The 27391-nt window shown below is 48.4% G+C and overlaps 1 protein-coding gene across 5 annotated transcripts in view; it reads right to left on the reverse strand.

Moving 5' to 3' along the window:
* PACSIN2 (protein kinase C and casein kinase substrate in neurons 2) overlaps window positions 1-27391 on the reverse strand; it is a 113769-nt gene that overhangs the window by 40802 nt on the left and 45576 nt on the right. The window contains exon 1 of one of the 5 annotated variants that reach the window (XM_081311124.1): window positions 23958-24120. The exons of the other annotated variants lie outside the window; for them this stretch is intronic. The gene's annotated coding sequence lies outside the window, so the exon portion shown is untranslated. Of the gene's footprint in view, window positions 1-23957; window positions 24121-27391 lie in introns of those variants that run through there. 5 annotated transcript variants of the gene reach the window in all.

Raw genomic sequence — 27391 nt, forward strand, 5'->3', positions numbered from 1 at the left:
CCAAGCACATCTACATCACAGAAATTACAACGTTAGTGAACACAGAAGCTCAACAATCCAACACGTCTTATGCCTACAGATGCTAAAATTCAAAGGGAAAGCTGATAGCAACCAACACACATTGCCTCGAGAACTCATGGGTGTTCTGATCCCAGGTCCCAAGACTTCTCACCGAAGACGCTTCTGGGAGGCCAGGCACGGTCGCAGCAGGGGTCAGTGGGTTGTAAAGGTTAGTTGGGAACAGCGCACCTGCAGGTGACTTACCCACCCGGTTTTCTCTCAAGGTCAGCTTGCCCACTCTTAGAATGGATGTCATACTGACCACACAGCTGGGTATCTTGTCAAATACAGGATGTCCACTCTACAATGGTGACCTACTTCCAGTTGGTCCAGTTTGCAGGCTGCTTTTGCTACCTCAGGGTTCCAAGGAGAGCCCTGCTCTGTCAGGGCTCTGCACCTCCTTTCACACTATCTCCCTCCCTGAAGTGCCTCTCAGATGAGGTCAAGGGACAAATTGTTCTTCAAGGTCAAGATTAGATGAACCTCAATCAAGGTGGAAGTAGCTGTGTGCCACCCAGGGTTCTAAGGAAGCAGCTTCCCAGCCAGTGACACCGCAGGTATACAGGGAGGGGCAGGCGCCCCAGACAGGAAACCTTAGGTAAGGGTGGAGGTGGGATGTGGATGGGGCAGAAGAGGGCACAGGCATCAGTGTCCATGGGACACTGGTGCCAGCCCAGAGGGGATGGGGTGAGGGGGCAGGGAGAACTGGGGTCTTTCTACCCAAAATCCCTGTGTGGTTCAAACTTGAGACACTGTCACACTTCGTAACTGTCCAGCTACTGGCTAGACTAAGAACTATTTTACATGCTGTAAATACTGTTTTAAATTACCAGGACCACACAGATCATGCCGCTCTTATTGTTTAATGACACAACACTCTCTTCCAAATGAGCCCAGAAAACTTTGCAGAATCCCGGATCATAACAGATACAGGTAGTTATATGTCAATAACTTCACATTTTCAAAGCGAAATGAAAGTACAAGTTTGATGTTTCCCGGAGGAATATCAACGTTAGGTAGGAAAACCCACCCTCCTTTACAATTTCTAGTCTCCTCATGGTAACTTGTGCAGACACTCAAATCACATCACCTTCCTGCTCCAAATGCACTGCGTCACTGTTAAACCCCGATTCCTTCCCCTTGTGGCAGGTCACTCGGGGCCGGCTCTGCCTGCCCTCCTACCGGTCCCCTCCATGCTCCTCTCCTGCTGGTCCTGCTCTGCTCCAGCACGGCGATCGTCCCACTGTTACCTCGCCACCTCAGAACTCTGGGGCACAAGCACATGCTGTTCTCTGCCTGGAATGCTTTTCCCTGAAGTAACTGCATGGCTGGCTCCCCGAGACCACTGGGCCATTCCTCAGGGACACTCCCTGATCATCCTCTCTAATCTAGCCCACCGCCACCATTCTAACCCGCTGCTCTCATCCTAACTCTTCCTAGGCTCCTTCAGAGCACACACCACCGCAGAGCTTGGTGCTGTCTACAGCAGGCCTCTCCCAGAGGGGGTCCCACGGGCCCCTCACCCACGGTGACAGGTCCTCCCTGCCCGTCAAACTAGCAGACACATGCTGAGGTCTTTGAAGAGTAAAGTGTTGACTTTAGAAAAGCGTATCAGGGTCAGGAACTTTACAGTAATTACACTATCGATTTCACTCATGAAGGCTATATATTAACAACTCTTGTATAACACAGGAAAGAAAAAAAAAATAGACTCAGATTAACCAAAGACATTTCTTGAGCTGAGAGTAAAACTTAAGTTTTTTTTTTTTTTTTTTTTTTTTTTTTTTTTTTTTTTTTGGTGATCCTTAAAGAGCCAATCCTTAAAAAAATAAACAAATAAAGGCAAAATGCCAATTCTTGCTCAACAGCCAGTGGTGCAGCCCATCAAGTCAGAAGCCCTCCCCATCTGGAGCCTCCTGTTGCCTCCAGAACATCCCAGAAGCACACACCTCTAGAAGGCCACATGTTTGCATTGCTTCTGTTCTTCAAATCCCCTCTGCACCAGGAGAACCAACTTTGTCAGGAAATACGTCAATCAACTACACTCAAAATTTTCAAGCATCAGGAATCACTCAAGTGGAGGTGGTCACAGACCTCAAGAGATTAGACACAAACTAGCTCTACGGTTCCATGCATTCTTGGGGCTTTCTTTAAACCCTGAACAATTCTTCAGTAAATTCACATTTCTCAAAGCACTGAAATGCAGAGAAGAATCTCCTAGAATGATCCCAAATGCCTGGAAGAACGGGAAAGGCAAACGTGGCCAGAGAATAACAAGACCAACATGGTTTTTCTTTAGACTACAGATTCTTGAAGCAATGGATCTGCCCAAAGTGGAAGTCTCAGTCAAGTCCAAAAACAAATTACTAAACAAGATCAAGAGAACAAAAGTATACTCATGCTTGATGATGCCTGAGAACCAAGGGTCTCTTGGCTGTCTGGACCACACTGCACAGTGGTTGCACCCATGAGGCCCACGCAGCCTGTTCTCACACCATGAACCCGGGAGTGGAAGTGGCTGCTTGCAGAGGACATGACCTGTCCACTCAAACTCCAGTGGAGCCCCCAGCCCATGCCCACTGCATGGGCCATCACAGAGCCAACCCTCCCTCTCCCAACCTCTGTAGGTGACTGAAACAACCAACCCCTCCCTTGTGGAGAAAACTGCCGTCACAACTGGAGGAACATGGACATTATGAACAAGAGGTTCTGAGTCTAAGGGTTGTAAAGTTGATGCTCAAGTGTGTGAAAGTATGAACAAGCAGATTTGAAGAAATATTATGGAGCCATGGTAACAGAAACCAAAGAAACTCCAGTTGCGCAGAGCTGTTTAAAAATAAACCGGATACTCAAATACCAGCAAAAAGCTACACTGACTCACCCTGTTCCCCTCAGTGCTGGAGCACAGCCCGTTCTTGTCTTCCAGGCATTTCCCCTACTGCAGAAACGTGAGGCAAACAGGAGTAAAAAGGCAGCTTTGAACTTTTCTCTAATTTTATCACATGAATAAGATCTTATGTTTTGGGCTGGGAGTAGAGAAATGAACATTCATCGGGAGCACTGAGGCCCTTCATAAGAGCAAACTAAATTCAAAACAATAACCAGGGCCCTAGAGTGTGCCAAACCCACTGTCCAAATCAGTGAATCTCAAGAACAATGGCATGGCTTCTACCTTCCAGCTGCAGCTGTGCACAATGCCGTGCTCCCCTTCTTGGCTTGTGTGAACACCCCCCACCTTGGATCCGGTCTTCCCGCACCACCTCTAACTACACCTGCCGCCTCACACAGGAAACCCTCGGGGCCTCCCACTCACGCCTGCCCTACCTGCTCGGCCCTGACCTCCCGTACTTCACATGTGGCATGCTGTGGCCTGACTGCCCTTCCTAGTCCACTCCTGTCAGCTGCAAGGCCGGGCTGGAACCTCACCCCTCCTCTTCCATGCTGCTACAGTCCTACACAGTGCCCATACCTGGCCACCTTGCTGCTCCCCCAAGCAAGCCGTCAGCTCCTAGGGACCATACTCAAGTCGCCTGGCTGCCCTGGTGCCTGCATGGAACCTGCAGCTAGCTGCTCAGTGACTGCTGTACCCAGGACATGCCCCTCCGCCCCGTTCCCTTTTCCCTGCCCTAACTTGCAGCATCTCTTCTCTCATTCGCCATTTAAAAAAAAAGGGGGGGGGGACACTCTCGGGTACCAACTGCCCCTCTGCCTGCAACCCTGTGAACACACCAGGTCCCCTCCCACCCCAGGTCTGGAGCCAGAGCTCCAGGACACCTGTGGAGAACAAGCTCTGCTGCTGGCTGAGCCCTTTCAACGACTTGTACTTTGGCAGCCCCTGAAAATCAATTCTGTAAGCCTGGTTTTTCAATCTTTTACAACAAAAATTATTCACTAAGTTGCATAATCACTGAAATTTCAATTTGTCTTGTTTCCAAAACGCCAGGAAACCACCCAAATGCACACCAACTTCAAGGAGGGACAACTACTTCCTTTGACGAGAACATGCTATCAGCAGGTGCACCAGACCTTCTGCAGGCAGCAACATCAATGTGCGTCCTGGGGAGCAGGTTCCAGAAGGGCTCCACAGGACCCTCAGCCATCAAGTTTAATAGCCATGGTGGGAGTGCGAGTGTCCAGTGAGTGCACAGGTCTCCGAGATAATTCAGTCTTTACCCAAAGTGGGGATGACCTGAGGCTTAGCTCAGGGATTACAGGGAGGCACCTGCCTCTTGTCTGGCAATGACTCGCAGAGGCTCCCTTCGCTGGCTCTGGCATAATTAGTGAGGCTGAGCAGAATGCCTGGGGGCAGGGCACAGCCTCCTTGGACCTTGGATCTCCCTGTTCCTAAGGCAGGTGATCCTTCAGTCTGCTCAGACTCTAACGACCTGAGGGGAGGCTGGGAGCACAGGCAAAGGATGGACTTGCTGGAAGTCATAAGTGAGAATACATACTGTGCACCTGGTGTCAAAACAGATGATTTTTAAATAAACAAATGAGAGGCGGTTTTCCTTTAAGTTAGCATACACTTACTGGGCACACACTGGTCATCTACCCAGCCTCTGTTTACTTTCCATTCTTCCCACACCCAGCACTGGGAATCCATGCAGCCAAGAACATTCTGGGGATGTTTCCCCAACCAAGTACATCCTGGGGAATCCACCAGGTACAGAAAAAAACAGAAATCCCTGCACCTGTGGAGTGTGTGTTCTGGTACAGGTGACTGACAGAGAAGTTGCTAGGCAGAGAAAGAAGGCAAGGAAAAGGGTGGGAGAAAGGGACCAGGAGGAAGCCGAAAAGAGGCGCTTTAAACAGAATGACCGGGGCGGCCTCATTGACACCTGAAATGATCTGGGAGGAGGAGATGTCTGGGCCTCCAGCCCAGGCAAAAGGAAGAGCCCACGCCGCGGCCAGGGAGGCTGCTGGAGTGTCTGCAGAGGGCAGACAGCTACTGCAGGAGCCCAGGGGAGAGGGTGACGCCAAGACCACCCAGACAGTAGGAGCGATGACAACGCATGAGTTTAAGGAACAAAATGACCTCGTTCTTGCAACTTCTGTCTCACCCTCAATGTCTACCACTGACCCCTGCCTGGACTAGATTTCCTGGCACAATCATCCGCAAGCCTGTGCTCAGGAGCTGCTGTGTGTGCATGCAGATGTGGCCCTGCCCTGAGTCCTGTACAAGGAGGGGTTGGACACACACCAGCACACCCAAGGCTTTCAACAGTCACACCCACCCTACCACAAGCCCTTGTGGCCCCCACCTCGACTGTCCCTTCAAGGCCCCCTGTGGGTGAGGAACAGGAACATGGCCTGAGCCTTCTCTACCCAACACAGCTCCAGGAAGCAAGAAGGTCCAGAACCCCAGGGGTCCCACACCATTTAGAGGCCAGAGACATGGACCCCTGGGGGCTTCTGCTGGCTTGGTTCAAGCAATTCTGAACCCCTCTCTGCCTCCTGTGGGCCACCCCTGCCAGGCCTCCCATAGCATGTCTTCCTCATCCTCCACCTGGAGCTCCATGAGGAAGGGCTTCTGCTCTGCTCATCTATGTGGGACCCAAATCAGGCGCTCAGGAAGTGAGCAGGGAGGCCAGGGAAGGGAGGAGAGGAGAGGCTGTCGGCCCTGGATCCTGAAGGTAGAGAAGTCAGTATTAAAAAAATACTGTTCGTGGGCTGGCTGTAGTTCAGTGGTAGAGCGCTCGCCTAGCACGTGCAAGGTCCGGGCTGGATTCTCAGCACCACGTAAAAATAAATAGAATAAAGGTGTTGTGAAAAAAACACTGTTTGTGAGAAATATGAAACAAATGGTGGGTGTGGGTGCATGCAGTAACCATTACAATAACCGTTTGCCCCTTGAAGTGACTATTGCCCCTAAAATGACTTTTAGACCTAACAGTGCAAGAAGACAAGCTGACGGCCAGGCGTCTGGTCATTTTAGATATGCTCTGGGGTGTGGCAGCCTCAGGGTACAGAGAACCAACAGCAAAGGTAGGAGGAGGCCCACAGTCACAAGGTCTCAGCTGTCGGTTCACCCCAGGATGGAACTGGTGAAGGGCTGCCGCTCGCAGCATGGTCAGAAATGTCCCCAGCATCATTTTTTCTTACATAACGAAACACGTCAGCTGACAGATCTGTGCCTTAGGCTGACTGTACAGCAATGTTTCTTTAGACATCTGGTTGGCAAGGACCCTGGGAATATGGAGATTCAGCCTGAAGATTTTCCAGCCTAAATATTGAGTCACTGTTCCACAGATTTAAAATAGAGTTACTTTAAAAAGGACAAAAAGGACACAGTTTTCAAGTCGGATATTAATGTGAGAATGTAAACAGCAGTGCAAGGAAACGAACAGGAACAGTCTAAAGATTTGAAAGAGAAATGATCCACAGCGACCCACTTACGTCCGCACTAGGTGAACCAGAGCGTCGGCCACGGTGCCCTCCAGCTCCTAGAGGGCCAGCCATGTGGGAAGCCGTGCGCACCCCCAGGGAGGGTTTTTATGAGAAACATGTAACTACTTTGCTTTCCAGGCTGAGGGGCAGAACGCACAGTGTGAGGGTGAGTCGGGAAACCTGGCTTTTACACTTCCCAGCAGCTTCCGTCTCCTCACCCACTACCAGAGGGAGGGACAAGCCTTGTCCAGCAGTTAGGCCAAATGACAGGTCACTATCATTGCCTCTTGCGGTCTCTCACTGGGTCACTCAGGTGTCCTGAGTGCCTGCGTGTTCCTGCCTCTTTGGAGACTGCAGAGGGAGGAGGGCATGAGCAGGACTCTGATGACCTGCAGGAGGAGGCTGCACAGCAGAACCGCCACAGACCCCTGAGCTGAGTCCTCCTGCCTGCGCACCAGGCGCCTGCTCCGTGGAGGCCGAGGCGCTCCTAGTGGGCTTCGCACCTGCACCCAGCCCCTGTGACGCAGCCGGCTGTTCAGGGGAGACAGACTACAGCTACATGGAAGCACTTGCTTGTAAAAACTCAAACTCGCTCTCCACTACTCAGTCATTAGAACAGTCATTTTACTCCAAAAATAGGTTTTCCGACTCTGCAATGAAAGAAGTGGCTGGCAGAGAGTCGCGAGGCTGTGGGCCTGTGTTGTCTTCGTCTCTGAGCAGAAGCTGGGAACTGGGGCTCTGCCTAAGGTGTGGGCTGCGTGCAGAGGCACGTGCACTAGGCACTTCTAGCACTTTCAGCTCGGTGTCCACTCCTCTTTTATGGATGATGAAAGCTGGGAGAGCGGCCAGTCAGGTAGGAAGTGTGCCCCCAGAATGCAGGCCTGGCCAGGGGACAGGGACACAGTGCCCTCACAAGCATGGCCTGGGGAGGGCAGCCCCGCTCACCCCTGGGCTTCCCTTGGAGCTGGCACAGCACCCCCTCAGCCTACCCTGCCCTGAGGCCTCGGGTTTCATTCTGGAAGACAATTTAGAAGGTTCAAAAAGAGTGAAATTCTGTACCTACAATGAAAAGGTCTCCTGATGGTTTTTATGCTCAGCAGGGTTTGTTCACTGCTTCTGTTCTGGCTGATTAAACTTAAATTGGATTTCACAGTTTTTTCCCATGATTTTACCTTAAAGAAAACTGACATTGGCCCAGACGAATAGTCTTTTCAAAGGCCTCATGTTCATGGCACTGTGCAGGGGCCGGGCTGATGGCCATCAGCTTTCTTCATCTCCTGTAACTAACTGCGGCCACTGCTGGAAGGGAAACCTTTGGTCCTGGAAAAATGCTCCTTCTGTCCCCTTACTCTCACTGGCTCCTGGGGACAACTTCCTCAGGTGCTTCACTCCCGAGCCACAGATCCTGTCCTGAGTCCCTGCAGACTCCACTAAAAAGGGCCAAAGTCTGAAACTGACCCCCCAAACACACACCACCGTGGACCACTGCGCAAGTCCCCTACAGCTCTGCACCACCCTGGATGCAGGGTGCCAAGGAGTCTGGCTGTAAGGGCCTCGTGCAAGTCTGTCCAGAATAGATAAAGAAATGAAATGGCGTAGCCAGGAGAGCTGCTCAGGAGGGCCAACGGCTGAGCACTGAGCACTAGGAAGTTCTGCTGTTTCACTAACAGCTTTAAGATAGAACTCACACACAATCCAGCCACTTACGATACACATGGTGATTTGTTTTTTTGTTTTTTTGGAGGGGGGGACCAGGGATTGAACTCAGGGGCACTCGACCAATGAGCCACATCCCCAGCCTTATTTTGTATTTTATTTAGAGACAGGGTCTCATTGAGGTGCTTATAGCCTCGCTTTTGCTGAGGCTGGGTTTGAACTTGTGATCCTCCGTCAGCCTCCTAGGCCACTGGGATTACAGACATGCGCCACGGTGTCTGGCTTGCACATGGTGATTTGTAGGTTAATTCTAGAATACTTCTGTCATCCTAAAAGAAGCTTCACCCCCTTTAGCAGTCACCCAGGGCCCTGGCGACCACCGATCTATTGTCTGTCTCCAGATTTGCCTGTTCCGGACATTTCAGTGTGGCCTTGTGTGACTGGCGTCTTTCATTAAGCACAATTTCTGTGAGGCCCAGGCTGCTGCAGCCTTATCAATACTTCACTCCTTTCGTTTCTAGAGAATATTCCATTGAATGGACACACCACAACTTATTTACCCATTACCACTGTGGGGCAGTATGAAGAAGACCACGAGGATTTGTGGACATGTGTCTTCATTTCTTTCCGGTAGAAACTTACAAGAGGAATTGCTGCTTCCCAGAGTCGGGGGCTCCCGACGTGCAGAGCGCTCGTCTTCCACAGCGGATGCGCCACTCTGCCAGCGGGCGTGAGGCTTCCCATTTCTCACGTCCTCACCAGCATTCGCTCTCCTCATGACCGTCTGATTCGCTGATTCTGGTTTGCGTTGCCCTGATGACTGATGACACTGATGTCTTCCTGTGCTGACTGCCATTTGAGCACTATCTTTGGAGTGGTCTCTCTTTAGACCCTTTGCTCGTTTTTTAATTGTCTGTTTTTCATTGTTGAGTTTTAAGAGTCCTGGATCAATGTGTGACTTCAGAGTGTTTCCTTCCGTGCTGTGACTTGCCTTTTCACTTTCTTGACAGCATCCTTGGAAGCAGAAAGGTTGATTTTTACGAAGTTCAACTGATCCACGTTTTCTTTTGTTGTCTGTGTTTTGATGTTGATGGCTTTATATCTAGGATATCATCATCTAATTCGAGGTAACAAAGATTTACGTCAATATTTTATTCTTGAGAGTTTTACAGGTTTCATGCTTGCATTTAGGTCTCTGATCCAGTTAAGTCTTTCTGTTTGTTTTATTTTTCTTTTTTTAGTTGTCAATGGACCTTTATTTATTTATATGCAGTGCTCAGAATCTAACTCAGTGCCTCGTGTATGCCAGAAAGTGCTCTACCACTGAGCCACACCCCAGCCCTGTTTTGTTTAAGAAATATTTATTTTTTAGTTGTAGTTGGACACATTACTTTTATTTATTTGTTTATTTTTATGTGGTGCTGAGGATCGAACCCAGGGCCCTGCACATGTAAGGCGAGCGCTCTACCGCTGAGTCACGGCCCCAGCCCAGCCTTGTTTGTTTTTTGAGATGAAGGTCAGCTATGTTGCCCAGGCTGGCCCTGAACCTGTGATCCTCCTACCTCAGCCTCTGAGCACATACCACAGAGCCTGGCTGAGGTCTCTGGTCTACCATGTGGAGTTCAGTTTATGCACAGCATGAGGCAGAGATTCAAACTGGCTCCTCTCATGTGACATCTAGTCATCCTGGCACCTCCTGTTGAAGATTATCATTCCCTCCACTGAATCGGCTCAGTGTCTTGCCAAAATCAAGTGACCACAAATACAGGAGTTTTGTTACACACTCTCAATTCTACCCGGTTGCTCTGTGTGTTCATCTATGCCAGTACCACACTGTCTAGAGCACAAAATATTGGTAAAAATTTGGAAATTTGAAAGTGTGGGTACTCCAACTTTGTTTTGGTTCTTTAAAACTGTTTTAAGTACTCTAGGTCCCTGAATTTTAGGAATTTCCAAACTGGCTTGTTGGCTTTCTTTTTTTATACTCGGAATTGAATCCAGGGGCGTTTAACCACTGAGCCACATCCTCAGCTCTTTTATTTCTTACTTTGAGACAAGGTCTCACTAAGTTTCTTAGGGCCTCACTTAAGTTGCTGAGGCTGGCCTCAAACTTGTGATCCTTCTGCCTCAGCCGAGTTGCTGGGATTTTAGGTGTGTACCGTCACACCTGGTATTCTGCAATCTTGCTGAACTTGTACTAGTTCTAATACAGATTGAGCATCCCTACTTCAAATATACAAAATCTGAAATTTGAGGAGTGTCACGTTGGTACTCAAAAAGCTCTTGATTTGAGGGCACTTCAGATACTGGTTTTTCAGGTGAAGGATGCTCAGCCAATAAAGTCCACACAAATATTCCAAAATCTATAAAACTCCAAACCCTGAAACACTTCTTCCCCCAAGCATTCTGGATAAAGGATACTAAACCTATTAGGTTTTGGTGGACTACAAGTTTAAGGAAGACTTCTCTATATAAGATCATGCCACCTGTCACCAGAGACAGATTAACTTTTTCCTTTCCAATTATACGCCTTTTATTTTTTCCTCTTGCCTAGTTTTCCTGCTGGAACCTTTGACACAATGTTGAACAGAAGAAGCAAGAGAGCAGTCATCATCCTAATCCCAGGCACGGGGAAGGTCTGCCTTTTGCTGATGCCCTCCACCCAGACAAGCTACTCCTAACTCGTTTGAGTGCTTTGATCCTAAGGAGTATGGCGATGTTGTGCATGTAAGTTTAATGTTTCAGAACAAACAGGCATCATGAGGGACCAAAGTTACCTTGGATTACAATGACCTGCCATTACATACTTTGATTAACTTGAAACATCCTGGGAACTAAATAAGATCCATTTTAAGCAACTCAAAGAAAACAGTTCTTCTCTGGCCTTGAGAAGATGAGTTTGTAATGTTTAAAAAAAAAAAGATATCAGAGAAAAACAAGAATATGCTCCAAACATGTAATTATTTGAACCTTTGCATAACACGACATAATGTAGAAAGCAAAGAAAGGAATAAGACACAGCTGATAAAATCTCATCACCAAAAATATTCTAAAGATGGCCACCAAGACTGGGGATCCAATTCCACTATCTTAGAAGCTGAGAGGGACAAAGAGGAGGAGAGCGCACCAAGCCAGAGGGGTGGAAGTCCCAGCTGCTCAGCCAGGCTGGGCCAGTTGTCTGGGTCACATGCCGGGTGGAAAGGCCGCACAGAGTCCGGGCCCTCTCCTTCCTGCTGCTGTCCCAGCCACTGAGCAGGCCTCGAGGGGCAGCTGCAGGACAGTGGGCTCCTGAGGCAGCCCGGCCCCTGGGTGGCTGCGTGCGACGGCACTTCAGCCACAGCACAGGAGACTGCAAAGCGAAAATAAAGACATCTGTGTTTGGTCTCTGAAATCTGGGGTCCGCCTGTTCCTGGGGGATGACGTAGCCTAATACAACACAACCAACTGCTGTGTGGCAGAGAGAGCACAACTTCCTCAACAAATGGGAACAACTTGTAAAAATACAAGAAACTCGACAATGCCAGCTGGGTGGGGCTGGGGGGAGTAGGAAGGTGTTTCAACACTGATGACAGGCTTCATGGAAAAATCTGGAAACACAGAACAAGGCAGCTAACAGCCACCAACCTCTGACCCGGCAGTCCCCTCTGGGTACTACGCTCTGAGAAAATAAGTCCCAAGGGAAAAGAGCTGGAACAGATTGTTCATCCCAGTAGCAGACATTTGGAGACAAGTTACAAGTTCAAACACCAAGGACACCAGGGTAAACTGAAGAATGGACACTGCATGGCCACCATAAAGGACAGCAGGTGAGCCGTTCTGCATTTGAGACTGGGCATAAGCAAAACTGCACACAGACACTGATCACATGTGAGCGTCAGGGGCGAGGGTTGGCATTTTCTCCCCTGCCTCCCTAGAGGGCCTATTATATTATAGATGGACACTCAAATGTTTGCCGGGTGACTGCATGTCTGAACCAACCCTAACCACGTTGATGAGCCAAGTCAGTGAAGCAGGCTGGCAGGGACAAGGGTGGTAGGGGCCGAGGCCCGGCAGCCTCTGTTCTGTAGAAGATGTGTGTGTTTGAAATAAACAAGGAGAAATGCTATTCCTCCTTCACGGGGAATCTCCTCCATAGGAATTCCAGGAAGGAATTCCTCCATAGTGGGGTTCCTGAAGTTCAGAGGGGGGCTGGCAGGCCACTTGGCATTGTCAGGCCTGGGAGAGGTCCCTCTGGGTTCCCCTTACCCTGTAGGGGCCAAAGCACCTCCAGAAACCCACACAATAGCACCTCATCATCCAGACCTTCCAGACCTGCCCAGGCCTCGTTGCCTCGGCTCCTGCCGGTCATCACAGAATCAGGCTCCTCCTTTGAGCTGGTATCTGCATTAATGGGATAACACACCAGAAACCTGAAGAGCAGTGCCTCATGGGTCAGCCCTCCTCGGTCCTTGGCTCGGAACCCACCACCCACTGTCTGGCACTGGCCGCTGCTCCATCTTCATCCCAGCCTCAGAGCCCCACAGAAGCAGTACTGCCAGTCCTTGATGCCCACTCCTTCCTGCTCACTCCTGGTGAACACTGACCCCCACCATCGCTCTGCCCCCTCCTCCCGGTTCTAACCCGCCTGCTGGGTACACTGCGTTTCTGCAGTTTGATTTTCTCCTGTTCTGAACATGGAGACTATGCCCACCCACGGTCACTGAGATCTCAAAAAATCTCAGCTCCAGTGAGGCACGTCAGACAGAAGCTCCTCCTGCCCACAGACACGAGCAGCCACCTGACTGCCCAGGCCGCCACACGCAGCCACTCACTGAGGGCTGTGGGAACAGTGCTTTCAACTCACCGACATCGCACAGCAGGGAGCCCGCCAGCTCTGCCACACGTGCCGCCGAGGTGCTCCCACACGGGCTCAGAAGCCCTCCTGCATCACACACATGTGCACAGGCTTCTTTCCCCTGACATCAGGCCAGGCGTCAGGACTGAGCACACTAGGACCCCCTCACTTCAGGGTGTCTTCACATCCTAGCCACAGTCCCCCAAAGTGACAAGAGAGGTGACAAGGCTGTAGAGGACTGGAATACTGATTCGGGACTGCATTTCATCTTTATTCCCTGCACTTTCGAGTCTCTGCTCCCCTTTGTGCCAGTCTTTGAGGGGTACCACCAGGGCCAGCTGTTATGTCACATCGAGCACTTCCTGAAGATCCCCTCTCAGTCAGATGCACCTTCCTCGTGGGTGCCTCTTCCTTAAGCTGCAGAGTTTCCCATTCAAGAACTACATGTAGGGGGCTGGGGATGTGGCTCAAGCGGTAGCGCGCTCGCCTGGCATGCGTGTGGCCCGGGTTCGATCCTCAGCACCACATACCAACAAAGGTGTTGTGTCCGCCGAGAACTAAAAAATAAATATTAAAAATTCTCTTTCTCCTCTCTCACTCTCTCTTTAAAAAAAAAAAAAAAAAAAAAAAAAAAAAAAAAAAAAAAAGAACTACATGTAAATCCTAAAAAGGCCGGGCATGATAGCGCAGCTCTGGAGGCTGAAGCAGGAGGACTGCAAGTTCAAAGTTAGCCTCAGCAACTTAGCAAGGCATTGAACAACTCAGGAGACCCTGTTTCTAAATAGAATATTTAACAAGGGCTGGGGATGTGGCTCTTGGGTTTAATCCTCAGCACCAAAAATAAAAACCCCTATAACAGAAGTTACACATGGGCTGGGATATGCCTCGAATGCACAAGGCCCTGAGTTCGATCCCCAGCACCAAAAAAAAAAAAAAAACCTACATAGACCCAGAAGAATCAGAAAATAATCTTTCAGAAAATAATCTTTGGCAAAAGTAGAAGGGAAAAAAATATAGAATGGGTCAAGGGGTTGTCCTTTATTCAGGCCAGAAAATGGGGGCATTCTCCACGGGGGCAAACGTGAGGGGGGAAGAGGGAGAAGAAAAACGCTGACCGCCTGGAACAGGGGCTGGGGGCAGCCGTGGAGGAGCCACCCAGGTTCCCAAGACAGACAAAGGGCACTATTAACAACAGCATGAGTCAGAGTGGCCCCAGGTCGACCCCTCCAGCTTCTTTGAACCCCTCCACTCTGAGGCAGCCCCTTCTAGACACAGGACTTCCTGTCACACAAAGGGCCTCTGTGGTCCTTTGTCCACAGAGGAGGAGCGGATGCTTTTCCTGTGCAGACAGGCAGCAGTTTCTGGGGTTCTTCCCCACCCCACACTCTGATGGGGCAGAACCCTCGAGGGAGGGACATCTCTGGATAAGGGTATAAATTGCAAAGTGGAAAATGAGAGATCGGAGACAGCAAGAGAGCAATGCAACAGAACGGGGCGCTGGGATGCAGGCTCTGACAGTCTCTGGAATCTGCTTCTTTGATTCTTTTTTTTTTTTTAATTTTTTTTGGTTATACATGGACACAATACCTTTATTTTGTTTAGTCTTATGTGGTGCTGGGATCAACCCAGGCTCAGCAAGCGCTCTACCACTGAGCCACAACCACGGCCCTAACTTTGATTCTCCACAAGACAGGACTTTCTAATGTTCCAAGCACTTCAGAGAAAAATACCTGCTCATCTGTAAAATGGAATCCAATCTGCCTAAGAGGCTGTGCAGATAAAATGGCACACCTCTGGGACCTGGCACGGCCTCTGGAGAATAAGGGTCTTCAAATTCAGCAGCAGCCACAGGATGACACCCATGGCTAGGTGCCCATCACCTGGGGGGGGCCTTCCCACAGGGTTGACAGGCACAGGCACAACCTCCTCCAACACCATGGCCACACACTAGGAAAAAGTTCTGCAAAGACATTATGGGGATGTGGACAGGATCAGAAAGGGTGACCAGGGCTGATCTGAAAAGTAGGGAGTGTATCTCAGGAAGAGACCTGTGATGAAACAAGAGCGCGCCAGGCTCAGGGTCTGGCTGGCCCTGGACGGAGCCCTGAGAAGCTGTGGCTTTGACAGAAGGAAACAGAGACTTACAAATAGCAGGGTGCAAGGAACGGGTACAGCCTGTAACGCAAGTCACCATAAGAGTGACTTCTGCTCCATCCACCCCACCAACCAGCAATAAAAGAGCAGCACTTCCAGCCCAGAGCACACAGCCTGTCCCCCAGGCCTGCCCCCAGCCCAGCACGAGGAGACTGGAGAGCAGGAAACAGACATGCGGCGACTCGTCACTGACAGGCAAGGAACCGCTCAGGCACTTCTCAAGCTAGACCATCAACAAGCGTCGTCCAAGTCAACAAGTCGTGCAAACCCCACAAAGACGGGATTTTTAACTATTTTGTGAGCATCTCTGCGTTCAACATGGTGCCACTTTCTCAATAAATCATTCTAGCCGTCCACAGGCATTGCCTGGAGCCAAGCGCTCTCCTCTAGACAGCACAGAGCACAGGGCCAGGTTGGACCTGGTGTGACCATACAGAAAACTGAGTTCTCATTTTCCAGTAACATGGAAAAATGAATAAAGAACCCACTTTAACATTCTGAAATTGCCAAGCTAAAACAAAGCATAAATTAATCACAGGTTTCCCTTAAATGAGGAAAGCGGCAAGAACTCCACGGTACCTGGCACAGGAACAGGTCAATTTCTAAGCCGCCTCCTTCTTATCCAAAAACGGGGATAAATATGGCTGACTTACTTCAGTGGGAAGTTATGAGGAATTTAGGTGACCCCTGGGAGGGCCTGCATATACTAGGTACTTAGGAAATGCCAGGCTCCCTAAGCCCGACCCCCTTGTCCCCCATAACTCCTGCCCGCCCCTCTGGCCTGCTGTCCCTCCACGGGGCAGACGCCCTCAGCAAGCAGGGCTCGAGCAGCCCTCGTGCCTTGGCTGACCCCTGAAAACTTTTGTTTTCCACATGCTACCTGCCCCATAAACATTTCCAGTGGCCACTTTATGAAGGAGAGAATCAATGACATTCACATTTATTTATTTTTTTTAAAGAGAGAGGGAGAGAGAGAGAGAGAGAGAGAGAGAGAGAGAGAATTTTTAATATTTTTTTTTTTTTTTTTAGTTCTCGGCGGACACAACATCTTTGTTGGTATGTGGTGCTGAGGATCGAACCCGGGCCGCACGCATGCCAGGCGAGCGCGCTACCGCTTGAGCCACATCCCCAGCCCCCAATGACATTCACATTTACGACAAAATGCCGGATTCCCAGACCTGTCTTGCCAAATATTATCTGGGAAGCCTTGAAGAAAATATCTTGCTTACTATCTAACCTCAAAGATAATGCTTTTCTCTCTAACACACAAAGATCCTTCATAAAATGTGTCAGTCTGACTGACCTGTGAAATAACCTGTATCCCAAATGTTTAATTATTTTGAACAAAATATTAACTTTGCTGTAAAAAGCTGAGTAAAATAATATTAAATCAAAAGTTGTCTCTAACATTATATATTTAACACACTCTAATAATAATATACACACATACATATTTCTCCCAATTTTCTTTACTTAAAATATTCTAGGGGGCTGGGGATGTGGCTCAAGCGGTAGCGTGCTCGCCTAGCATGGGTGAGGCACTGGTTTCGATCCTCAGCACCACATACAAACAAAATATGTTATGTCCGCCGAAAACTAAGAAACAAATATTAAAAAATTCTCTCTCTTTTAAAATAAATAAATAAATAAATAAATAAAATATTCTAGGGCTGGGGACATAGCTCAGTTGGTAGAGTGCTTGCCTTGCATGCACCAGGCTCTGGGTTCAATCCCCAGCACCACCAAAAATAATAAATAATAAAAATAAAAATAATTGTAAAGATGACCCTCAGAGCTGGAAGCCTTGCTAAGAGCCAGGATGGCAGTGAAAACGAGGCCCATGGCGGGGAACTGGAAGTTAAGGAGGGGAGACGGGCACCCTGGCAGGCTGGCAGGGAGCACGGGCAGACACATGAGCAGCTGGAAGAGGAGGCCTGGACCAAGGCGGGCGGAGGAACCCTGGGAACATCTGAGCCACTGCTGTGGAAACTCAGAAAACAAGCCCAACGGCCAGCCAGTGCAAAGATGACCTGCAGTAGCTTCAAACCACATCTAAACAGCTGGACTCTTAAGCTTATTTAAAAACATATAAGTGGACAATTACCCAGGAATAAAGCCTAGAAAACTCTGGTGGCTTTAAAACCTGTCCCCATGCTGAGGCCTCTTGACTCTTCCCTGAGCTCCCCCCACACCCCGGCCCGGAGGCACCAGCTAAAACCCATTTCCCGCTACTCCAGCCCCGATCAATCTGCCCCTCTCTGGAGAACACCCTGGTGGGTCATCCCAACTGCCCTTTACCTCATGCCCACACCCCTGCAATGCACCCTAAGCCAGCGGGAGCGTGGCCACTTCCCACCATCTTAGCCTCAGCTACTCGACACCTGCCAAGAGCTGCTCATCAGTTATCCACACTCCCCACCCCGACCCACAGGTCCCTGTGATCTGGCCCCTGCTTCTAGCACCAAGCTCCCCCCCCCAAGCTGCCTATGGTTCCCCAAATTCAACAGGCCCAGCTGACCTTGGCACCTCTGTGTCTCCAGGTTCAGTCTGCCGCCACCCAGCACCAGGCAGCTAGTGCTCAAACTCACCCTTCTTAGGAAAGCCTGCCCTGTCCTTCCCAGCCTCTGACAGCCTGCTGCATCTCCCACCTGCCAGATGATGTATTTATACATCGTCTCTCTCCTCCTGTTCACTGCTCAGTTCCCAGCACTGGGGCGACAGGCAATCAACAGTCACACCTGGGTGACCGAGTCCAGCAACGTGCAGGCGCAGCAGACACGCAGCAGCTAGACCCTGTTGCTGTCATCAGCAGTCAGGTGTCTAAGTAGCTCTCCTGTGGAAGGACTTTCAAAGCTAAATAAAAAATAGACGTGTCACTGAACTGGCAAGAAAATAAGGGCCTCTAAAGACACCAAAGTAGCAAATTGAAAGCAGAAATCAGGGGCTAGGAGTGTAGCTCACCTACCATATGCGAAGACCTGGTTAATCCCCAGCACTGCAAAAAATAAAAGCCTCTACGTTATAAATAAGAAGATAAGTCAGCTTTCTCTCTGAGGTAACAGAAAAACGAGAAATAACAGATTATTAGTAAATAGTGAAGTCTACCTTATATTTAATGATATTCCAGAAAGAAAAAATATTGATGAAAAGGAAAAATCAGAATTTAAAGAAAATATTTCAGAAAGTTGAAAGACACTAAATCCAGTCCAGAAGTCCAAGGAGCCAAGCAAGACTTTAAATTAGAGTCACCAAGACCAGTTCACCGCACACCTCCCAGGCTCAGTGAGGATTGTAAACACAGCCAAAGGAGAAGACAGCGCCCTTCAAAAAGATCACAACTGGACTAACAGCACCACGAGGGCAGCAAGTACTGGAACACGCCATTCAACACGCTGAGCAGCAGCCACGCCCGCCAGAACCGGGTCACATGGCGTCTAGAGAACTAGACTGCTGGCATGTAAAATACACACCTCCAAAACCAATGTGCAGAGAAGGAATTCTAAAGGATGTACTTCTAACAGAGAGAGGGCAGGAACAGCGCACACCGGAGGAGATGACACACAGCATCAAGACCAGAAGCAGAGGAGGCGGCGGGAGCCATGAACATGAGGAAGCACAAGAGGGGCCTCCTGGCGGAGGCCTCCACAGGTGTGTGCTCCTGGAGGTCACAGTGAGTGAACGGATCCAAACCACGGAGGAGCCTTCCCTGGAAAGAGCCAAGAACAGCCCCAGAGCTGCAGCCCCAGAGCCCTCAACTGGGACAACACAGCTCTAGAGGACATCAAACTCTCAAGCATGTACTGTTCCTCTGCTTCCCCTGTCTACCTCACAAAACCTCTCTTCAAAACTCATCCCCAAACTGAGAAGTCTTCCATGACCTCCTCTATTCATGGAAGAATAAGGTCCCTCTAGCGCTATAAGAAGACTCCCCACCCTGCAGTTTAGAAATGCTTATCCCAACACAAGCCCTGCAGTGCACACCTATAATCCCAGCAGCTCAGGAGGCTGAAGCAGGAGGATCTCAAATTCAAGGCCAGCTTCGACAATTTAATGAGATCCTGTCTCAGGAAATAAAGGGGGTTGCAGATGTAGTTCAATTATAAAGCATCCCTGGATTCAATCCCACTACTGGGTGAAAAAAATAAAATAGACGTGTTCTCCCCATTGGTCTATGACTTTTCATAGACAAGAACTCAATCAGGGCTGGGGATGCGGCTCAGCAGCAGGGCTCTCACCTGGCACATGTGAGGCCCTGGGTTCGATCCTCAGCACCACATAAAAATAAATAAGTGAAATAAAGGTATTGTGTCCAACTACAACTAAAAAATATATTTTAAAAAAAAGAACTCAAATCTCTCTCTCTCTCCCCCCTCCCCCTCTTCTGTTCCCCCATTGGCCTCAAACTTACAATCTTCCTGCCTCAGTCTCCTGAGTACCTAGGATTACATGTGTGCTACCAGACCTGGAAAGAATTCAGTCTCAACCATCTGTGGATCCCAGGGTCTAGCAGTGTCTGATGTGAACAAGAGAACAAATGGATGGATTAAATGAATGAATGTATGTGTGCATGAATGAACAAATCAGTCCATCCAGCCAGCATCCTGGTAGATTGTCCCTCCAGGTAGTAACTTAATCAATGGCTGGAAATAAGCACGGAGCTCACTCAGATATTAGCATGTCCATCAACAAAGGCAGTGAGATGCTGGGACAATCACAGTTTGCATAAGCCTCTCACAAAGAATGTCCATCAGTACAACCTCTGCTATCCCAATTCAAAGTCTTCAATCTTAGCAGTTTATTGGATGTGCCCAAGAATAAATTTAATGTCTTACAGAGTTCAATGTCAAGAATGCAGAGACTTCACCTCTAAAAGCTGTCTGCTGCTTTCTTCATGACCTTGCTCTAACATTCTTCCTGCACAGGCAGGACTGGATCTAAGTGACCCTGAGCTCACCTCCTCCACAGGTGAGCTTTCCAAGTCAACAGGTACTGCTGGCCAGACCACTGTGCCTTGCACCATTTTTTCTTCCCAAAATCAGAAAAGAAAAAGCTCTTCACTGTCCCCATATTGCCCTGTGCTTCATTTACTTTCTTAAACTAGTGCCACCACTATATGTTAGGAATTTAGGGAAGTTCAACATTTCAGCTTAATTACATTAATGTCTTGTTAAGTAACCATTTCCAATAAAATCATCCCCTGCACTCCTAGAAGGATTGCACTATAGAACAAATTTTGATGGGAAATGAGACTATGAAATTCACAGTCCAAGCTTTAGGTTAACAAAAAGAAAGCTTAAATCCCGTACTACTGTGATGACCACCGGCACACATTTCAAATTCAGAATACTTTGTTAGATTCTGTTTCCCAAAATGGAACAATATGCTTCATGAATCCACACAGAGAGTCATTTTCTTATGATTCATGGATGATAGGGGTCGAATGAGAAAAGTATGCCAGATTCCCAGGGCTGAGGAAGACATCAAATAGACACCCAGCCTGTCCAGGGCATCAAGACACAACTGAGATATGCAAATGTGTCGAGACCACTAGAGTGCCTTCAAGACAAACCTCGAGCTGGGAGAGAGCTCAGCTGCAGAGCCTTCTCCAGCACGCTTCAGGCACTGCAGCAACAGCCAAAATCCATACAGACAGAAGGCTGCAAGTCACTAGTCCACTCACTCTTTCATTCAAATCAATGACCTCTGTTTTACAGTGACCATCTTACATACCGAAAGCACAGGCCTAGAGCAGCAGGGAGAAGTTTCTTCAGCTCTGGTCTGGAGAGAAGCCCCACGCAGGGATGGAAGCAAACAACCCCCCCGCCCCCCCCCCATGGCACGATGGTGTGCTGACAGACAGCTGAACTTCTCAGAGAAGTCTGGGCCCCAGCAGCCCCAGGGCTACCCTTTAACCTCCTGTCTGCAGCAAAGCCATAACTGCAGAGCCGCTGTCCCTTCACGACTCTCAGTCTCACAACATTAATGTAGGTAGAAAATAGGGGACAGAAAGAAAGGGTACCAAGCAGTACCCATGCTGCCCCATGTGTGAAAAGACAGCAGCAAGTCTGAAGTGCTAGCGGGGGACACAAGTCACCAGACAAGGAAGTGACCTGAGCCGCACCTTGGGCGGCTCCCAGTCCTCTTGCTGACCACCAGCAGTGACCATCCAGTTCACCATCCAAGAGTCAACTTCTTCAAGGATGCTGACAAATCCTGCCCACCAGAACTCCCGAGGGAAGTTCTGTCCTGTTGCATAAAAATATTGCTCATGTATCCCTCTTCATCCTAGTAGCTCTTTAATTAAAATAGGTATAAAGTTATTAAATTCAATTTCAAGTACAATTAAAACATGTATGAAAATGAACACTTTCCTGGAGTGTATCTATTTCAAAAATTCCTCAAGCATCACCATATGCACTGAATACTTCAGGAAATACAAACGCCTGTCATTATATGAATCTACCTGGGGCGCTGCCGGTGGCTCTGCACAGACAGTAGGAGGCATGCCAAGGTCTAAGGGAAGTCACCTACTGTTCTCAGTGCACTTCTATTTTCGTACTTGAATTTCCAGAAGATTTCAAATTCAGTTTTTAGGCAATTCTGTGTGAATGCGAGCCCCGGAGCCGAGGATTGAACCCCAGGCCTCACACTCTCTCAGTGACCTACGGCTGAGCGAGGCCCCTGTAGAGACTGTTTTTAGAGATCCTGAGAAGCTGGGAGTAAATTCTCTTTTTATAAATAAAATCACTCTTTCTTTACATCCCACTACAGTGTTCTAATCTGTTCAGTCCCTCTCAAGGCCTTCTGAGCGCTGTCGGTAGATCTTTACGGGACCCGAAATGCTGAGAAATGGGGGAGAAAAGTTCAGGGTTTTCCTTTCACATCCCGAGGAATCCTCTTTCAAATAAGAACTGAGTATCTGTCTGCTCCGTGTAAGCTGTGATCTTAGCTGGGCATCCTCATACAGCAGATAATCACACAGTGAAGTCCTCTTTGATGGGGACCTGACTGAGGGGAGAGGCAGGAAAACTATGAAACAGACAACTCTTTAGAAAATGCATCTGTAAGAAGCAAAAACCTCAATGCTCTTTGTACTAAAAGCACTCCACTGTGCACTATATAATTTATTACACAGTACTCAGTACACACCTGTGTCAAATAGTACCTACAGGGAAATTGTTATTGAACAAAAGCTGAGTATTTGAAAAGGAAACAAATTAAAAGTGAGCAGAAGAAAGTGCCACTCAGCCAAGCACTGCTATCTTGAGACAATAATGTGGGTGGAAAGGTCACGACCTAGAAGGTGGGAGACCTGGGCTCCACACTCACTCTGCTTGCAGGCCGAGGACCCTGAACAAGCCACATCACCTCGAGGTCCTACTCCTTTGTTAAGATGAGGGGCCTGGCTATACCCATCCCAACAGCCACTACAATGCTAAGTACTGTGTTCCGCCTTTTAAATCATGCCACCAAATGTGAAGAATTTGTGGGTAGAGGAGAGTCAAAGGACTAATACTGTACAAAAAAGAAAAGCACAGAAAGAGAGGCTTATTTTTACTAATTGGCACAAATCTCACACCTGCAGGGCAGGCTCTGAAGTTAAGAAACCTCTTAATTATTTTCATAAATGTACCATTTAAAATTGGTCTAGAATTCAGTATATTTTATTGTCAAGGTCAGGATCTGAGAAAAACTATGCAGAGCTATAAGAACAAAGACAAAACTGGGCTGGGGATGTGGCTCAAGCGGTAGGTAGCGGGCTCGCCTGGTGTGCGTGCGGCCCGGGTTCGATCCTCAGCACCACACACAAAGATGTTGTGTCCGCCGAGAACTAAAAAATAAATATTAAAATTCTCTCTGTCTCTCTCTCTCTCCTCTTTCACTCTCTCTTTAAAACAAAACAAAAAAAAAAGATTAAAAAAAAAAAAAGACAAAACTGGCGGATCAAATTAAAGTCTCACAGATGCATTTTACCTCAGAGGTTTCTAGAAACCATTCCTTTGAGACCCTATGAAAGTACTGGACATACACGAATCACAGTAGGTACCAACCCAGCAGCAAAACATGCTTCTCCAAGTGGCACAGACCACACAGCATGGTGTTTTCTGGAGAACAGCAACAGAACCCTGCCTCGTGGACATTCATGGCCACAGGTAATCTGATAAGTGAAGTTTGCTTAGGGGTGATTACTTCAGTATTGGGGTTAAAAAAAAAAAAAAAAAACCTTCTAATTAGAATTGCAGTGCTGCATAAAGGAAAGAGGGAGCCACGCTTTTTCAATTCCAGAGTGTGACATCTAAGAAAAGAAACAGTTAAAAATGTGTGTGTGAGGCTGCTCTGTATTAAGACAATAAAATAATAAAACTTCTACATTTCACTATCTGCTAAGGACATGCACTGGGCCTGGTGGCAGCCCCTCTGATGGAAACAAGGGCACAGGGTCCAGCTGAGAAGGAAATTAAAAAGCGCTGACTCAGGGGGACAGGGATGGGGCTGGCGCAGGTGGCATGCCAACTCAGAGCCTGGGCAGGCAAGAAACAGCAACTGCGGTCAACTGGACAGGCTCCTTGTTCCTTTTCTCTCCAGACCTCCAGCTTAGAGGTGGCTGGTGAGAAGGCGCTGGTAGCATGTGATAAGCATGACGTGTCTGAGTGAGGGACAAGCCAGCCTATAGCACAGCGAGCTCGGAAACTCACAAGCTCCCGGCAAGAAGAAAGTGCAGCCGGAGGCAGCAGCAGGAGGCAGCAGCCAGGCTGAGACCAAAAGCAAAGTCACGCCACAAGCACACCTTCTAAAACCAGCCCCAAATGCTAAGGCACAAGCTTCCTGAGTTTGTCCAAAACCTATCCACCAAGAACATACTCACCGCACAGGACAGCAGGTCCACACCGGTTAGCACTGGTCCAAGGGGACACTTCCCTCCGGGAATTCCGAAACTACCTGGGTTGCTGACAAGTTGAGACTGCTGGTAAACCAGTCGCTTGGCAAAACCCAGCCATGAACGTTGTCTTGCAGGAGGTCTACCTTCCGGAAATGCACACTGGCCAGCAGCTGGCTCGCTCCTGCCCCCGACTGCCAGCAGCTTCCGCACCTGCCTCTGCCCAGCACTGCTGGTGAGTCTGACCTCCGTCTCCCTGCCGAATTCTCCAGCACATTTCATCATTTCCTGTTGGCTGCCGAGATCAGGTCATTCCCTTACACTGCTGCAGTCACTGTAAAGCACCAGGCTCTCAGAGGGCTCTGCAGGCTCCTGCCTGCCGCGCCCAGCACAGAAAAGCTCTTTTCAGAAAGGGGCCACAGAAACCTTGGTGTTTCCATGGGAAATCAGGAAGAAGGAGTCTGACAAAGAACAACCAACAATAAAATAATAAAAAAAAAAAAGAAATTTATATAACATCAGCCCCAAGGTCAACTTGTATATAGACCAACTTACACTATCCTCCCAGCCCCCCTTCTTGTATTGGGATAGGTCTGCTTAGGAACAACAATAAAAAAGGCACAGCTGTATCTGAGGAGCCAGTGGCAGGAACTGGCTTGGGGGCACTCTTCTCACACTGCCCCCCACACAGAGCACCACGTCTTTCCATGCTGCACACATCACGCAATGCAGCTTGTTAGCAGAATAAATGTGGACCCTGACATCGGAGAGAGGATTGGGGACACAGGGTCCTACACTGTCTCCTAAGAGGGAGGGCACTCAAATAGTCAAGTGTCATTTCGTAGAGTAAAACAGGAAACACACCCCACATCTTCCATTCTGAGAAAGAACTGAAAGTGAAGAAAAAAAAAAAAAAACAAAGTAACTTTAGGCAGGAAACAAATCCTTCCTAATTCTAAGATGTATGTGCCCACAAGACCGCATAGCACTTGAGTCCCCTTAGGCAAAAGTCCCCGTGTGTCATAGCCAGGAGAAGAGCAGCAGGAGCAGGTCCAGGTGGGCTTCCAAGGGTGCTCTGGTCCTTGAACTGGTTATGTGCACACTGCATGTAAAGTTCAGGCACAGGCATACTTGTGATCGGGTACTGTTGTATATGCATGATATTCTTCAATAAAGAGTTTTAGCCACCACACATCTGTAATCCCAGAGACTTGGGAAACAGAAGCAGAAAGATTGCAAGTTTGAGGCCAGACTTGGCAATTTAGTTCCTGTCTCAAAATTGTAAAAGGACCGTGGATATAGTTCAGTGGTAAAATGCCCCTGGGTTCACACTCCAATCCGTGAAGAAGTAAATTTTAAAAAAGAGTTTTTAGCTAGACGCAATGATGCATGCCAGTAATCTCAGCTACCCTGCAACAGGAGGATCACAAGTTTAATAGCAGGGAAAGCTAGCAAGATACTTTCTCACAATAAAATTGGAAAAGGGCACAGTGGAGCACACCTGTAATTCCAGAGGCTTGGGAGGTTGAGGCAGGAGGATCGCCTGTTTAAAGCCAGCCTCGGCAACTTACTGAGGTGCTAAGCAACACAGTAAAACCCTGTCTCTAAATAAAATATAAAAAAGGGCTGGGGATGTGGCTCAGTGGTAGAGTGCTTGCTTCGCATGTGTCGAGCACTGGGTTCAATCCTCAGCACCACATAAATAAATAAAGTACTGTGTCCATCTACAACTAAAATTTTTTTTTAATTTAAAAAAAAATATCTTTTATAATATGCCAAGCTTGGTGAAGCAGCCCATAATCCTAGCGGCTTGAGAGGCTGAGGCAAGGGGATTGCAAGTTCAAAGCCAACCTAAACAATTTAATGAGACTCTGTCTCAAAATAAAAAGGGATGGGGGTGGTACTGGGGTTGTGGCTCAGTAGTAGAGCGCACACCTAGCACATGCAAGGCACTGGGTTCGATCCTTAGCACACATCAAAATAAATAAAATAAAGGTATTTAAAAAATAAAAAAGGATGGGGATGTGGCTCAGTGCTCAAGAGCCCCTGGGTTCTTAAATACCAAAAGAGAAAAAAAATCATCTCAAGAGTCTCATTCTGGGGCTGGGGTTGTGGCTCAGTGGTAGGTCAATTGCCTAGCATGTGTGAGGCACTGGATTCGATTCTCAGCACCACATATAAATAAATTAATTAAACAAAGGTCCATCCACAACTAAAAAAATTTTGTTTTAAAAGAGTCTCATTCTATCTTTTTAAAAATCAAACAAACAAAGGCTATTCAATAAACATTTATATAGTGCTTACTTTATTTCTGGCTAATTGTGAAAATAACCCTATGGAGGAAATATTGTCAGCTCAACTTTCCACAGTTGATAACTGAGGGTACACAGAGAGGTCACAAAGCTTACCCGTGACCCACAGCTACTATGGGAGAGGGGTGCAGATTGGAACCCCTCTCCCATAGTAGTAAGCCATCTGAGTCTCAGCTTGCTACACCCACTGCTTCTCCATCTTGGCTTTCCTCAAGGATCAGAACGGGGTCTCTGATACAACTGCCACTTAATAAACCTCTGAATTCAACCTGAATCAAGAATACGGACGGCAGTGGGACTATGAAGTAGCCAGCCCAACGTTCCAGCATGGCTGGGGCACTTTCGCCTGGCAATAACATCAGGCACGCTTCAACAGAGGACTCCAGGAGGAATAGTAGCCCCTCTGGCAGGGGACAGGACTGGCTCAGGCAGCAGTCTTGCTCTGGGGAGGGACACAGCCCCCGGGCGCAGTGCTGGGACAGAAACACCGCCCCAGAAACCCACCTGGTAACCTCCATACGCAACACCTCGGCTGGTATTTCCAGTCCCAATCTGGTTCCTGTCACCAAAGACTTGAAGTCACTGGGCACTCATTCAATAAAGAGTGCCAGGGACAGTCCTTAGGGACTTAGCACCCCACAGCTGAAGCAGCCAAGTCCCTGCCTTGGACTGGCTCTCGGTGTGTGGGCCAAGCAGAACTGTAAATAAGTAAAAACGGTGACAGCAGATAAATGCTAGAACCTAGCATGTACCAAGTGCTGGGGGACATTGCAAAGGAAGGGAGCAATGATCCAGAATTAGTAGCAAAGTCAGGGAAGTCTTCCCAAAGGAGTTGATTCTCTAAGAACCTGCCTTCAGCCCACTCAAACTATGTGGATTAAGGCAGGAAAAAAAAATTCAACAACTGAAAGTCCAGCCAGTTTGCTAAAGATGACCAGGGCTGTCCATCACCTGGTCTTCATCCAGTGGCTTAGTGCCCACACATCAGGCACATCATATGATGGAAAGTCTCCTGGTAGCAATTCAAGCCAATAGAAGTATTAAGCAAGCCAAACTCAAAGACATTGGGACTATTAGGCATGGTGGCACATGCCTGTAAGGTCAACAGCT

The sequence above is a fragment of the Spermophilus citellus genome (genome assembly GCF_964194105.1).
Source record: "Spermophilus citellus genome assembly, chromosome: 10".
NCBI classification, from domain to species: Eukaryota; Metazoa; Chordata; class Mammalia; order Rodentia; family Sciuridae; genus Spermophilus; species Spermophilus citellus.